At 42.8% G+C, this 15,991-nt stretch overlaps 1 long non-coding RNA gene across 1 annotated transcript; it reads left to right on the top strand.

The window, feature by feature from the left end:
- Positions 1–11,377: 11,377 nt before the first annotated feature.
- Positions 11,378–14,343, top strand: LOC122438626. Its single transcript, XR_006268594.1, has 2 exons — positions 11,378–11,611; positions 13,018–14,343. It is a non-coding gene; the product is annotated as an uncharacterized LOC122438626 (long non-coding RNA).
- Positions 14,344–15,991: the final 1,648 nt, after the last annotated feature.

Below are 15,991 nucleotides of genomic sequence, written 5' to 3'. Positions count from 1 at the left end.
ACTATGATAAGTTTAGTTACAATATGTCACCATACAAAGATATTACATAGTTAATGACTATATTCCACACACAGTATATTTCATACCCAATTATTTTTATGAAATAAATAAATATTTCATACTCATTTATTTTGCACCTGTAGTTTATACCTCTTAATCTCTCTCACCTATTTATTTTCTACCACCACTTTCCTCCCCTCTGGCAACCACTTTTTAAAAAAAATTTATTAATTTTATTTTTGGGTGCACTAGGTCCTCATTGCTGTGTGAGCTTTTTCTCTAGTTGCAGTGAGTGGGCTCTAGTCTTCATTGCATTGCATGGGCTTCTCATTGCAATGGCTTCTCTTGTTGCAGGGCACAGGCTCTAAGATGTGCAGGCTCAGTAGGTGTGGTACAGGAGTTTAGTCGCTCTGCAACATGTGGGACTCATGTCCCCTGCATTGGCAGGTGGATTCTTAACCGCTGGCCCACCAGGGAAGTCCAGCAACCACATTTTGTTCTCTGTATCTATAACCCCATTTCTGTTTTATTATATTTGTTTTGTTTATTAGATTCTACACAAGAGTGAACTCATGCAGTGTTTGTCTTTCTCTGACTTATTTGAGTTAATATAAGATCCTGTAAGTCAATCCATGTTTTTGTAAAGGTTATGGTTTAATTCTTTTTATGGCTGAATAATATTCCAATGTGTATATGAACATATTAATATATATATGTGTATACACACACATATATACACACATACACACAATCTTCTTTATCCTTTCATGGGCACTTAAGTTGCTTTCATACTTGAATATTGTAAATAGTGCTTCAACAGACATAGAAGTGCATATATCTTTTCATAACTAGTGTTTTCATTTTCTTTGAATAAATACCCAGAAGTGCAATTGCTGGATTTATTGCACTAAATGGTAATTCTATTTTTGAGGAATCTCCATAATGTTTTCTGTAGTGGTTGCACCAATTTACATTCCCACCAACAGTGCACAAGGGTTCTTTTTTCTCCACATCATCACCGTATTATTTGTTGTTTTTTGATACCAGTGATTCTGACAGGTATAAAGTGATACCTCATTGTGGTTTTGATTTGCATTAATCATTCTCTGTTTAGTAATGTTAAGCATCTTTTCATGTACCTGTTGGCTATCTGTATGTCTTCTTTGAAAAAAATGTCCATTTAGATCTACTCACTTTTTTAATCAGATGGTTTAATTTTTTGATGTGGAGTTGTATTTTGGGTATGTTGTTTGCAAATATCTTCTATTCAGTAGTTGGCCTTTTCATTTATTGATAGTTTCCTTCACTGAAAGAAAAAACTTTTTAGTTTGATATATTCTATTTATTTCTTTTTGCTTCTGTTTCCCTTGCCTGAGTAGACACATCTGAAAAAATAATAAATTTTGTCCTCAATTTTTAAGGATAAACAATAACAGCAAGCAACAAAAAGAAAAAAGAGGTAAATTAGATACTATTAAAATTTAAAGCCTTTGTGCTTCAAAGGACATCATCAAGAAAGTGAAAAGATAATCCACAGAATGAGAGAGACATTTTTTGCAAATCACATATGTGATAAGGGACTTGTATCTAGGATTAATTTAAAACTCTCGCAAATAATAATAAAAAAAGACAAACCACTAAATTTTAAATGGGCAGAAGATTTGAATAGACATTTTTCCAAAAGAGGCATACAAATGGCCAATAAGCACATGAAAAGATGCTCAACAGGGAAATGCAAATCAAAACCACAACAAGATACCAGTTCACACTCACTAGGATGGCTGTATCAAAAAGACAGTAGCGAGAAGCCTGGTATACTGCTGGTGGGAAAAGTGGTACAAGTTGCTTTGGAAAACCACGTGGCATTTCCCAAAAAGTTTGAACATGGAGTTACAGATGACTCAGCAATTCCATTCCTCAGTATATACCCAAGAAAAATGAGAACATGTCCACACACTTGCACATGCACACGAGCAGCACAGTTCATAATAGCTAAAAGACAGAAACAACTGAAATGTGCATCAGCTGATGAAGGAATAAACAAAATATGATACATCCATACAGTGAAGTAGTATAAACTACTGCTTATAGGAATAAAGAGAAACAAAAGACTGAAACACCTCAACCTGGATGAACCTTGAATACCCTGAGTGAAAGAAGTCAGAAAAGAAGGATCACAGACTGTGCTTCTGTTTGCATGAAATGTCTAGACTAGGTGAACCCATGAAGACAGAGAGTGGATTTGCCTAAGGATGGGCGATTCAGGGAAATAGGAAATGCCTGCTAGTGAGGGTGATGAAAATGTCCTAAAACTGCATTGATGGTTGTGAGACTCTGTGAACATACTAAAAACCATTAACTTGGACACTTTAAATGGTTGAATTGTATGAGAATTATGATAAAACCATTATTTAAAAAAAATAACCTACTGAGTGGACGTGTCAATGGGATTACTTACCTTGTTGTCGGGTACAAACTGTTCCTCTATAATTTATACTACTCTGTATTTCATATCACTTAACAAATATTTACTGAGCATCAGATGTGTCGGGAATATAAAAAAGCAGAACATCTCACGCTCCAGCCCAGGAGCAGCACTCACCCACAGAAGGTGAGTAACTGGGAAAACAGAACATCATAAATGCTGCTGGGTTCAGGGGCTTCCCCCATGGCTCGGTGGTGAAGAATCTGCCTGCCATGCAGGAGCCACAAGAGACACAAATGCGATCCCTGAGTCGGGAAGATCTCCTGGAGGCGGACACGGCAACCCACTCCAGTACTCTTGCCTGGAGAATCCTGTGGACAGAGAAGGCAGGCTACAGTCCGCAGGGTCAGACACGACTGAAGCGACTTAGCACGCATGCACACACTGGGTTCAGAGGCAGGCTTGCTGTCACAGGCTTTGCACGCAAAGAAAGGCTTCACTAAAGATGGAAAACACTGAATCTTGAAGGATAAATGGCAAGAAACAAAATATAACAGTTACCGTTTGTCAAGCACTTCCTCTGATGCACACTGTTCTAAACACAGTACATGGAGAGTGGAATTTTTAGATGGCAGAGGAAGGAGTTAGGAGGATCCTCTCCCCAGCAAAACAACAACTTAACTGGTAAAAACTGTAAAACAAAGCACACACTATCATTAAAAATCTCTCCAAATTGCTCCAAGGGCATAGATTAAGCAGAAAAATATACAATAAATCCCTCATACGAACCCTTAAGTTGCGAACTTTCAAAGGTGTGAATATGCATTCAAGCGTTGAGAGAGATTGTAGCTTGCCCTCCCTGTCTCACTGCTGACGTCCCATCTCCCACCTCCCCTCTCCCCTCCAGTCAGCAGCTCTTCTTGCCTGTTCACTTGATGCCAGCGCCTGCGTGCCAGCTATTGTACTGTACTACTGTACTTTTCAATGTACTGTATGTCTAATTAAAAATAGTTTCTTTATTTTTGTGGGTTTTTTTAAATGTATTATCTGTATGAAAAGTATTATAAACCTATGACAGTACAGTACTCTATAGCCAATTGTGTTGGTGGGTACCTAGGCTAACTTTTTGAGACTTATGAACAAACTGGGCTTATGAGCACGCTCTCTGAATGGAGCTTATTCGTATGTAGGGGATTTACTGTACAAGAAACCCACATTTTAGGAAGAATGATGAGAGTCTACAGCATTTGAGCCATGACCCATGATTCCCTTAGCCTTCCTCTCCCGGCTTTTTGTTACAGAAACTCTCCCAGAGAGTCCTCATTTTAACAAAAAGATTCATCCCAGCTCCCAATCTGTGGCTAATTTCACCCTGTGAGAAGTAGACTGGCAGAACTTCCATCCCGTAGTTCTCTGTTATAGGCATGGCAGGCTGAGAATACTGGGGCCCCCAGTCTTAAACCCCTCTCCCAATCCCATTGTAGAGAGGGGGTTCTACACCAGAAGGAACAGGCAGAGAAGATCAGTAGCTTCCACCCCCCACCTCCACCCACTGGAAAAGCAGGATGTTGCTCCAGGAAAAAAGGGACCCCACCCCCAGCTCTGATGCTGTGGGCTCTGCCAAGGAGGAAAGGCAACCCTTGAGGACAAAGAGCTTCAGAAGTCTGCTTAAGACGGTCTTGGAACAGAGCCTGGAGAATTCTGCCTAATGGTGTTGTGGAAAACAACAGAGTCTTGACGTAGAACAATCAAGAGGAGCTGGTAGCTCCATGATACAAGCAAAATAGCATTGTGGCTAGAAATTTAATGAGAGAACCAGGGAAAGAGGAAGAAGCCAAGGCGCGCCCTCATGGAAGCCCTTTTAACTCCAGGGATCAGACAGGCTGAGTGCACATGCCTGGCTGTTCCCACTCAGGGGCACTCAGGACAGGGCATGGAGCAGACTTGAAAACTTCCCCAAGACACACACTGGCTGTTAACACAGGGCTCCTTATGACACACGGGGTGCAAATACAACTTCTGACCAAACACTGACAGAGCAATAAGCTACTCTGACCAGGGACAGTGCCTGGGAAAGTAGTCTTAAAAATAAAATCAGGGCTTTCCTGGTGCTCCACTGGTTAAGAATCTGCCTGCCTATGCAGGGGACACGGGTTCAATCCCTGGTCAGGGAAGATCGCACATGTCTCTGGGGCAGCTAAGCCTGTGTGCCACAACCAGTGAGGCTCCGAGCCCAAAGCCGGTGCTCCATAGCAAGAGAAGCCACCTCAATGAGTAGCCTGTGCACTGCAATGAAGAGCAGTCCCAGCTCACTGCAACTAGAGAAAGCCCTCGAGCAGCAACGAAGACCCAGTACAGCCATAAATGTGTAAATAATTTTTTTAAGACAAGTCAAATCACACTCACACCTGGCAGTCGGGATGACTGTAGGCATGCCCAAGGCTGCAGCATATCAGGAGTGATCAGAGTGATATCTGATCAAAGTGATATCTAAGCTATATCTGGACAAACATGGGGCAAAAAAGTAAACTCCTTTAATGTGACAGCAGCCTCCAAGCCAAACACACATCCAATGATAAAGGGTAAACATATAACTGGCTAAGGGTCTTTAAGTGCAACCTGCAGCCAATAAGTAGCTGAGGTCAATCCAGGGCAGTCAGCCAAGCGAAAAGATAAAAGCAAGGGGAAACTGTCTTAGCAGTAACATCAGAGCCTGCACATCAGAGGGGTAATAAACTTTGCAACATTAAACAATGTATCAGTCAAGCCATTAAACAAACAAATGCTGATGAAGCAAACAAGAGCTACAACCCTCTGGAATGGGAAATCAGCATCCACTGTTGCTACACTCTACTATCCAAAATGTCCACTTTTCAATAAAAAATTATGAGACATACAAAGAAACAGAAAAGTGTGACCCATCCACAGGGGAAAAAATCAGAAAGTAGAAATTGCCTTGAAGGACCCAGATGGTGCACTTAGCAGACAAGGACTCCAAAGCATTGATAATTTGTTGTTTTTGTTCAGTCACTTTGATGTCTGACTCTTTGCAACCCCATGGACTTCAGCACACCAGGCTTCAATGTCCTTTACCATTGCCTGGTGCTTGCTCTAATGCATGTCCATTGAATCAGTGATGCCATCCAACCATCTCATCCTCTGTTGTTCCCTTCTGCTCCTGCCTTCAATCTTTCCCAGCATCAGGGTCTTTTCTAATGAGTGGGCTCTTCATATTAGGTGGCCAAAGTATTGGAGCTTCAGCTTCAGCATCAATTCTTCTAATGAATATGCAGGATTGGTTTCCTTGAGGATTGACTGGTTTGATCTCCTTGCAGTTCAAGGGACTCTCAAGAGTCTTCTCTAACATCTCACTTCAAAAGCATCAGTGTTTCAGCATTCAGCCTTCTTAATGGCCCAGCTCTCACATCCATATCATGACTACTAGAAAAACCATGTGCTGGGCTCTGCTTAGTTGCTCAGTTGTGTCCGACTCTTTGCAACTCCATGGACTATAATCTTCCAGGCTCCTCTGTCCATGGGGAACCTCCAGGCAAGAATACTTGAGTGGGTTGCCATGCCCTCCTCCAGGGGATCTTCCCAACCCAGGGATAGAACCCAGGTCACCTGCATTGCAGGCAGATTCTTTACCATCTGAGCCACCAGGGAAACCATAGCTTGGACTATACGGATCTTGGTTGGCAAAGTAATATCTCTGCTGTCCAGGTTTGTCATAGTTTTTCTTCCAGGGAGCAAGCCTCTTTTAATTTCATGGCTGCAGTAACCATCTGCAGTGATTTTGGAGCCCAAAAAAATAAAGACTGTCACTGTTTCCATAGTTTTCCCATCTGTATGCCATGAAGCGATGGGACCAGATGCCATGATCTTAGTTTTTTGAATGTTGTAGTTTTAAGGCAGCTTTTTCATGCTTCATTCACTTTCATCAAGAGGCTCTTTAATTCCTCTTCGCTCTCTGCCATAAGGGTGGTATCATCTGCCTATCTGAGGTTATTGATATTTCTCCCAGCAATCTTGTTTTCAGCTTGTGTTCATCCAGCTCACATTTCACATGATATACTCTGCATTTAAGTTAAATAAGCAGGATGGCAGTATACAGCCTTGACATACTCCTTTTCCAAATTGGAACCAGTCCATTGTTCCATGTCCAGTTCTAACTGTTGCTTCTTGACCTGCATACAGGTTTCTCAGGAGGCAGGTCAGGTGGTCTGGTATTCCCACCTCTTTAAGAATTTTCCACAGTTTGTTGTGAGCCACACAAAGGCTTTAGTGTAGTCAATGAAGCAGAAGTAGATGTTTTTCTGAAATTCTCTTGCTTTTTTAGTAATCCAATAGATATTGGCAATTTGATCTCTGGTTCCTCTTCCTTTTCTAAATCCAGTTTGAACATCTGGAAATTCTCAGTTAACATAGTGTTGAAGCCTGGCTTGGAGAATTTTGAGCATTATTTTGCTAGCATGTGCTGTTGCTGCTAAGTTACTTTAGTCGTGTCCGACTCTGTGCGACCCCATAGACAGCAGCCCACCAGGCTCCTCTATCCCTGGAATTCTCCAGGCAAGAATACTGGAGTGGGTTGCCATTTTCTTCTCCAATGCATGCATGCATGCTAAGTTGCCTCAGTTGTGTTGACTGTGTGCGACCCCATGGAGAGCAGCCCATCAGGCTCCTCTATCCACAGGATTCTCCAGGCAAGAATGGAGTGGGCTGCCATTTCCTTCTCCTGCAAGCATGTGAAATCAATGCAATTGTGCAGTCATTTGAACATTCTTTGGCATTGCCCTTCTTTGGGATTGGAATGAACACTGACCTTTTCCAGTCCTGTGGCCACTGCTGAGTTTTCCAAATTTGCTGACATACTGAGTGCTGCACTTTAATAGCATCATCTTTTAAGATTTGAAATAGCTCAGCTGGAATTCCATCACCTCCACTGGCCTAGTTCGTAGTGATACTTCCCAAGGCCATTATAAATAAGTTCAAAGAACTAAAGGAAACCATACCTAAAGACTTACAGGATTTATGATGACAACATGTCATTAAACAGGGAATATCAGTAAAAAGATAAAAACTACAAGATTCAAATTGAAATTCTGGAGTCAAAAAGTACAGTAACCAAAATGAAAAATTGACTAGAGAGGCTCAACAGTAGATTTGATCTGTCAGAAGTAAGAATCAGTGAAGTTGAAGGTAGATCAATAGAGGTTATGTAATCATAAGAACAAAGAGAAACAAGGATGAATAACAATGAACAGAGCCTTGGAGAAGTGTGGGACACCATTAAGCATACCAGCATATGCATAATGGTAGCACCAGGAAGAGGGGAGAAAGAGATAGAAAAGAATATTCAAAGAATATTTGAAAACTCCAAACTTGATGCAAAACACTAGTTGACATATCCAAGGCATGACCTGATTTCCCTTTATAGCTCATAACCAAATGCAAGAGGAAAGACATAAACTGAAATAGAAACCATTTCTTACATAGGACACCAAAGCACAAGCAATGAGAGAAAAAAAGTAGATAAATTGGAATCATCAAAATTTCAAACTTTTTTTAATTAAAAACTTTTTGTGCTTTAAAGAACACCATCAAGAAAGTGAAAAGATAATTTACAGGATGGGAGGAAATATTTGTAAATCCTGTGTTTGATATGAGACTTGTATCTAGAATATCCTACAACTCAATAATAAAAAGAGGAATAACTCATGGGCAAAGGATCTGATAGACATTTCTCCCCAGAAGATATAGAAATGGCCAACAAGCACTAGTCATTAATAGTCATCAGAGGGTGAATTTTATGGTATTGAGTTATATATTGTTTTAAAAAGCAATGACATAAAATTATATATATAGGATTGTATTGCTGGGGCTAGAACGTGTAAAAGTGTAACATATTTGACAATAACAGCACAAAGGAAGAGGTGGGAGCAGAGCTATATTGGAGTGAGGAAATGATCCTGGATAGAAACTCAAATCCATAGGAAGAAATAAAGAGAAACAAGAAGAGCAAAACAGAAGGTTAATAGAACAGCTCTGTAATATATACTTGCTCTCCTTCTCTAAGCCTCTTTAAGTAATAATTATAGCAATATATTCCTGGGTTTATAATAAACATAGGTATAATATATAAGACAATAAAAGCACACAAAAAAAGAGAGAATGGGGATGCAGTTATTTAGGAATGAAGTCTCTTTATTTCACTGGAACTATTTGAAATATAAACCTCTAGGTCTGCTGAGTCGGAATTTCAGAGGATGGCCAGGGCTTTCTCGGTCAGTATTGTGCCTTTGTGTGAACTCAAAGGCTCCCCTTCCTCTCATCAAACGTAACTTCATGCCAGCACTGCTGGCTTAGGCAGCAGAACATGAACTGGCTCAACCACCCACTCCCGCTTCTGCACAGAATGATCTGCAAACCACATAAGAGAGGTGACCCCAGGCCACCCCAAGCCCACATCTGTAATTTTAAAATTGTCCCTCTAATAATTCTCATGTACAACCAGGGCTGAGAAGTGCTGGGTTAGGGAAGCATTTGAAAAGAATCTGAGATATCAGGCAACAGATAAAATGTGAGCTGTGATTGTTGGAAAGAATTGGAGGGGGGCTCAGGTTTTTAATCCCAAAGACTGAGAGAATGGTAAGAAATAGAGCAGTTGGAAGGAAACACTTGATTTGGAGGGGATATGTTAATCGTGCTGAATTTGAAGTCACGGCAAGACATGAGGGATGTTTGGCTGACAATTAGAAGAAAGATGGTCCCAGAATTGAAAAACTGTCTATTTAGGGATCATTATATAGCATAACAATAATGAAAATAGTGTTTATAAAGAGCCTGTTTTTATGTTGTTAGTCACTTGGTTGTATCCAACTCTTTGTGACCCCATGTATTGTTATGTAGCCTGCCAGACTCCTCTGTCCATGGGATTTTTCAGGCAAGTATATGGAGTGGGTAGCCATTCCCTTCTCCAGGGGATCTTCCCGAACCAGGGATCAAAGCCGGGTCTCCTGCACTGCAGGCAGATTCTTTACTTTCTGAGCCACCAGGGAAGCCCATAAAGAGCATACACAGTGCTTTTCCTGTGCTGGTCAGTGTATACAAATATCAGTAGTAGTGAGCAAAAAGGTGGTGACACAGACAGTCACTGTCCCCATGAGGTGTTATTTACTCCTCAGGTGTGTGGCCAGCAGTCTGGGAGGGGGTCAGATGAGAGCAGGGAGCAGGAAGTGAGGGGGGACTGGGAGACTGGTCTTGTTACTGTAAATTAAATGTAAATTACATGTAAATTACAGATTCCAAAGCCGTAAGCAGTGCTAACAAGCAGCAGGTAGCTAAGAAGTGGCTGCCACCTGAGGTTTCAGGGCATGACCCAAGTATCTTAAAACAGACAAGTCTGGGTGTGATGGAATTTGGACCCTGTGGACTGGCCCTGTTTGATAAGGTGACTCAATACCTCTGTGTGTGTGTGTGTGTGTGAGAGAGAGAGAGAGAGACTCACTCAGTTGTATCCAACTCTTTGTGACCCCATGGACCCTAGCCCGCCAAACTCCTCTGTCCATGGAATTCTCCAGGCAAAAATACTGGAATGGATAGCCACTCCCTTTTCCAGGGGATCTTTCCCACCCAGGGATCAAACCTGGGTCTCCTGCATTGCAGGCCAACTCTTTACTGTCTGAACCACCAGGGAAGCCCAACTCAATACTTAGAAACTTGTGTCAATGACACTGTTTCTGTGGTCATGGGCACACAATTACAGTCATCCACCTACTCTGTCCACAGAGCTCTGCGCTGTGGACAGGCCCCAGCCAAATTCCGGGCTTGCCCAGACTGGAGAACAGGTGTAGGTGGTTAGCCAGCTTGCCTTTTTTGGCCTTACCTTCAGGACCACCATTCCTGTAAGGCCACCTCCTTCAGCATCCAAGCTGGTTTATAGCATCATTATGTTCAGCCCCTCCTGGAAATTTGCACACAGGTCAAATTCAGACCTGTGGAAAAGACCCTGATGCTGGGAAAGATTGAGGACAGGAGGAGAACAGAGCAACAGAGGATGAGATGGTTGGATGGCATCAGTGACTCAAGGGACATGAATTTGAGCAAACTCTGGGAGATAGTGAAGGACAGGGAAGCCTGGCATGCTGAAGTCCATTGGGTCTCAAAGAGTCGAACGAAACTGAGCGACTGAGCAACAACAAGAAATCCAGGGCTGGGAAGGTCCCCTGGAGAAGGAAATGGCAACCCACTCCAGTATTCTTACCTGGAGAATCCCATGGACAGAAGAGCCTGGTGAGCTACAGTCTATGGGGTCGCAAAGAGTCAGACACAATCTAGTGATTGAGCAAATCCAGAGCCAGGAAACAGGTTCCATGAAAGACAGGCTCATTAAGCTTTTCATTGGCTGTAGTGGTCATCAGCCAGTGCCTGCTAAGGTCTTTTTTATTCTAAATGATCCTGTGAAGAATCTGTACAGGGTCCTTCTGGCTGCACGAGGGGCACAGGCCACTTCAGAGCTTCTCAGTAAGTTAGGAAAACAGAAATCACCCTGATTATCCTTGGGGCCTGGAGAGTCAAAAATTACACAGCTGCAACAGGATGCCATGAAACTGCGTGGTCTTCGGTGTAGTTGGGAAGGTGAAGGGAAAACACTGTGGACCTGCCCAGCACTGGAGGAGGGTGGCGATGGTGCTTATGGGCTCCCAGCTGTGGGCTCCACTGGTTGTGCAAGCTGGAATTCACCTCTGGGAGGGGAAACTTTCTTTGCAATTCTGAGTTAGCCAAGTGGAGCGAATGCCATGTGCCCGGGAGCTTTTTCTTCTTGCCTGACTGGTAATCTCAGAGTTTGCAAGTTAGCTACTGAGTAACCAGTAGAGAGGCAGTTGATGTGACCCTAAGGTCTTTCACGGAATCAGCAGTTTAAAGAACTGAAGCCAGACTGTGAATCCAAGGTCAAAATCCTGAGCTAGACTATAGAGCTACAGGGCAGAGAGAAACCAGTCCCAGGAATGTGATGCAGGAGGCAGGTAAATGGAGCAGGGGAGAAGTGAATTTGTGTGGGATTTAAACCCGGCTTTGGATTGTCTTGGTGCAGTGGGAACAGAGCCATTAAGAACCCGATTAGACTGGATGTGCTGAGTTTTGTGCTTTTAGAGCAACTATGAACGTGAAGCAGACTGTGAGCTGGTAAGCATTACTCCATTACTCCTCATTGCCTGCTTGTTACCCAGGAAGTATGTTACTAATTGTACAACCTTTGCAAAATCTCCTGAATGGCCTTCCTTCTCCTTCCCACTCCTATGGGCAGAGTTTGTGGGTGTCTTGCTCAGCACTTCAAGTACGTCTCTTGTTGCATGTATCTCTCTTCTGAGAGAATTTCCCAGGTGGCTCGGTGGTAAAGAATCCGCCTGCCAGTGCAGGAGATGCAGGTTCGATCCCTGGGTGGGGAAGATCCCCTGGAGAAGGAAATGGCAACCCACTCCAATTTTCTTGCCTGGAGCATTCCATGGACAGAGGAGCCTGGCAGATTACAGTCTATGGGGTTGCAAAGAGATGGACATGACTAAAACAACAAAAACAACACTTTTCTGAGAGAATTTGCATAGGCCTTTCTCCGCCCAAGACTGTGGCTTACTGAAGGTAAAGCCATTAGATGTGCTTGACTTGGCATTGGGTGCACAGAAAGTAACAGATAAAATTCTTGAATGAAGGACTCAACCCATGACTGAAGGCACACAAGCATTCACTTGATCCTCCTCCCCCTTTTCAGTCTCATCTCTCATGGCATTTTTCCATTCCTCCCGAGCTTGAGCAAACAGGTTGAACTTCTTTCTACTTGAAGCTCCCAGTCAAGAATGCACTCTCTGTGGCGACATCATTGTGTTTACCCTGCAGCTGTTCCCTTAGCCTGGAATCCTTTCCTATCTTTGCTTTCGGACATGTGATTTCAACCTCACTTCTCCCTCTCCCAGATTGGACATTCCTTGAAGACAGGACTTATTTGTACTCCCAGCAGAGCCTGACCTTGGGCTTTGCACTCAGGAAAGGCTGAGGTGGCTTTTGCTCAGGGAAGGAATGAGTTACTTTGGCTTTCACTGAAGTGACCTTCTGGCCTCCATCAGACAGTTTCTCATTCCATCTTGGTTGACTGTCATTTATTGAAGAGGATTTTCTTAGGAGAGAGGAGAAGAGTAACTAACTGGGCAATGTGAAAATTCAGTGTTAAACAGGAGTTTGAGCAGGAGTAATTTGAGAATTGTTGGATTGATCAAGAATGGCCAGTTACTTCCTATTTCACTGTGACCATTTAATGAATAGCATGAGGCCACCTTGGACTTAACAACAGGAGAATCATTGGCTCCACCTTTATTCCATGAGGGCCAAATGTGTGGGAGGAGGAGGGCAGTGAGGAGAGACAACCCCACTCTCTAACGCGCCCACTCCCTGCCCTAGCCTTGGGACAATGTCCATTGACACAAAACCATAAAGTGTTTAAGGTTCGGCTTTGTATTAATATATGCCTCTTTTCGCCACTGTCTAACTTTTTCCCAGTTTATGGACTATATGTTTCTGCTCTGTTCCTATCCTTCCAGGGTGGAGGAAAGGAAATCTGATCAATAACCAGGATTGGAAAATTCAAATGCTAGCAGAGGCCAAGGGAAACAAGACAAATCAACTGGGCAAGGACAGTGACCACGGCCTGATTGAAAGGGTGGCAGCTTCCCTGCTCAGAGATGTGGTCCAGGGCTGCCTGATTTTTGTGTTTTGCACAGTCACCTTGGTTATGAGCCTTGGCATCATCAGGAAAGATTTTCCAAGACTATAGAAAGGGCAAAAGAGATTATCTGGCATCCTGTCAGTGGACCACAGGGTGTGGTCTCTTGTGGACTCTTCAGGGATCATTTGATTCTTCTAGGAGTTTGTACCTTCGATGGATGTTGGGATGGGGAGATGATCCTGTAGTATCCAGGTGGGCCTAGGATAATCTCCAGGGTCTTTAAAAGTGAAAGAGGGAGGGCTTCCCTGGTGGTACAGTGGTTAAGAATCTGCCTTGCAATGCAGAGGACACGAGTTTGATCCCTGGTCCAGGAAGATACCACAAGGCGTGGCACAATTAAGCTCATGCACCACAGTTACTGATGTTTGCTTACCCTAGAGTCGGTGCTCTGCAGCAAGAGAAACCACTGCAATGAGAAGCCTGAGCACTGCTACTAGAGAGTAGCCCCTGCTCTCTACAAATATAGAGAGCCCATGTGCAGCAACAAAGACCCAGCACAACCAATAAATAAATAAATAGTGAAAGAGGGAGACAGGAGAGTCAAAGAAGATGTGACATTGCAGTCTGAGAACCCGGAGTGCTGCGGGATGAAAAAGACTCAACCCACCATTACTGCCTTGAAGATGAAGGAAGGGGACCAGGAGCCAAAGGGTGGGGGTGGCCTCTAGAAGGTGGAGAAAGCAAAGAAATGGACTCCCCACTAGAATCTTCAAAGAGAACACAGCTTTGCTGACACCTTGATTTTAACCAAGTGAAAACCATTTTGGACTTCTTCCCTCCAACTGTAAGATACTCCAATTAAACTGTAAGATAATCAATTTGTGTTGTTTTAAGCTACCAAGTTTTTAGTAATTTGTTATAGCAACAAGAGAAAACTAATAGCAGGTTTGGCTTTTGTTGTTGTTTGTTTGTTTTCATAACATATATCGACTCTATGAACCGTAGAGGTAGAAGTTAAATTGTAGAAAATTGAGAGAAATACAAATACTTCCTGTCCATAGTTATGCAGATTATTCTGTTCATAGAACTTGAAAAAACACATTGTCTAGAGTGTTAAATTCTCATTTGAATTTTAACATCCTATTGGTTTTTTCATTAATCATAAGTTCAATAAAACCTTTGATGTGTTAATTTTATATTTGCATAAGCTTATGTTATTAATTTTTAAATAATCTATTGTTGTTGTTGTTGTTTAATTGATAAGTCATATCAGACTCTTTTGTGACCCCAAGGGCTGTAGTCTGCCAGGTCCCTCTGTCCATGAGATTTCCCAGCAAGAATGCTGGAGCAGGTTGCCATTTCCTTCTCCAGGAGTCTTCCCAACCCAGGGACTGAACCCACGTTTCCTGCATTGGTATGTGGATTCTTTACCACTGAGTCACAAGAAAAGCCCAAACAATCTTTATGCCAGCATAATTTATATATTTATATTATGTTTGTATGCTGTACCCAGTGCCTTTGAATTTAAGTTCCAGTAATACTTTTGAATCCACTGTGATATCCCTCAGTAGTTTGATTTCTATTTTTCAAGCAGGCCAATTATCACCAATTTCAAAAAGGCATGTGTTAGCAAGGCCTGCAGTTGGGAATCTCAATGGGAAGGTGTTACTTTTACGAAGATTTTGGCCAGGATGAGGTAATTCATTTAGACTTGAGAAAGTGTCAACTAGTGTATTTTTTCATAGCTAAGGCTGTAAGGAGTATTTTCTACTGATGCAAGAAACATGTATTTTGATACTTCTTTTTGAAAGATATGCTAATATTTTCCACACCATCTACTGCTGAATGTATTTATCAACAGGACTGGAAAGATCAAAGGCACTACACAGGGACTTCCCTGGTGGTCCAGTGGCTAAGACTCCATGCTCCCAATGCAGGGGGCCCAGGTTCGATCTTTAATCAGGAACTAGAACCCACATGCTGCAAGTAAGAATTCTCATGCCACAGCTTAAAAAAGAGAAAAAAAAAAAAAAAAATCCCAAATGCTGCAACAAATATCGAAGATCTCTCCTGCCACAATTAAGACCCAGTACAACCAAATAAATAAATTTTAAAACAAATTTTAAAAAGCACTATGTGCATGGGAATTCCCTGGTGGTCCAGTGGTCAGGACTCTGCCCTAAGATCCTAAAAGCCATGGAGCATAGCCAAAAAAAAATAAAACAAAGCACTACATGCAGAAAGAGAAAGCATTAAGTGACTCAGTCGTGTATGACTCTTTGCGACCCCATGGGCTGTAGCCTGCCAGGCTCCTCTGTCCATGGAATTCTCTAGGCAAGAATATTGGAGGGGGTTACCATTCCCTTCCTCAAGGGATCCTCCTGACCCAGGGGTCAAACCCAGGTCTCTCACATCGCAGGTAGATTCTTTACCACTAGGGAAGCCCCAAGAATATTGGAGAGGGTGTAACTGGTCAACTGTGCAAAGCGAGGTGGTTGGTGGACTGGAGGGCTGAGTGATGGGGTGTGAGGGATGGAGGCCGTCTCTATACAGCCTGCCGCAAGTTCACAGGAGACATAGCAACTGTTGTCACTGCTGTGGCAGGCAGAGGCCAGCCCCATCGCTGGAGATAAGAGGCTCACAGATGTTATGTGACTTGCTCAGGGTCTTACAGAATGAATGGCTCTCCGCTGAACTCAGGTCTTCAGCAGTCTAAAGCCCAGCTTTTGGGTCGCATTCTATATTTCAGGCTGGGCCTGTGCGGTATAGAATATGTGGTGTACTGCTCTCAGTAGGAGCAGTACCGCTCCAAGGAGTTCGTGTTGTCACCATGATTGAGTGACGCCACT

The sequence above is a fragment of the Cervus canadensis genome, chromosome 3 (genome assembly GCF_019320065.1).
Source record: "Cervus canadensis isolate Bull #8, Minnesota chromosome 3, ASM1932006v1, whole genome shotgun sequence".
Classification (NCBI taxonomy): Eukaryota; Metazoa; Chordata; class Mammalia; order Artiodactyla; family Cervidae; genus Cervus; species Cervus canadensis.
This window is presented reverse-complemented; position numbering and strand designations above follow the sequence as displayed.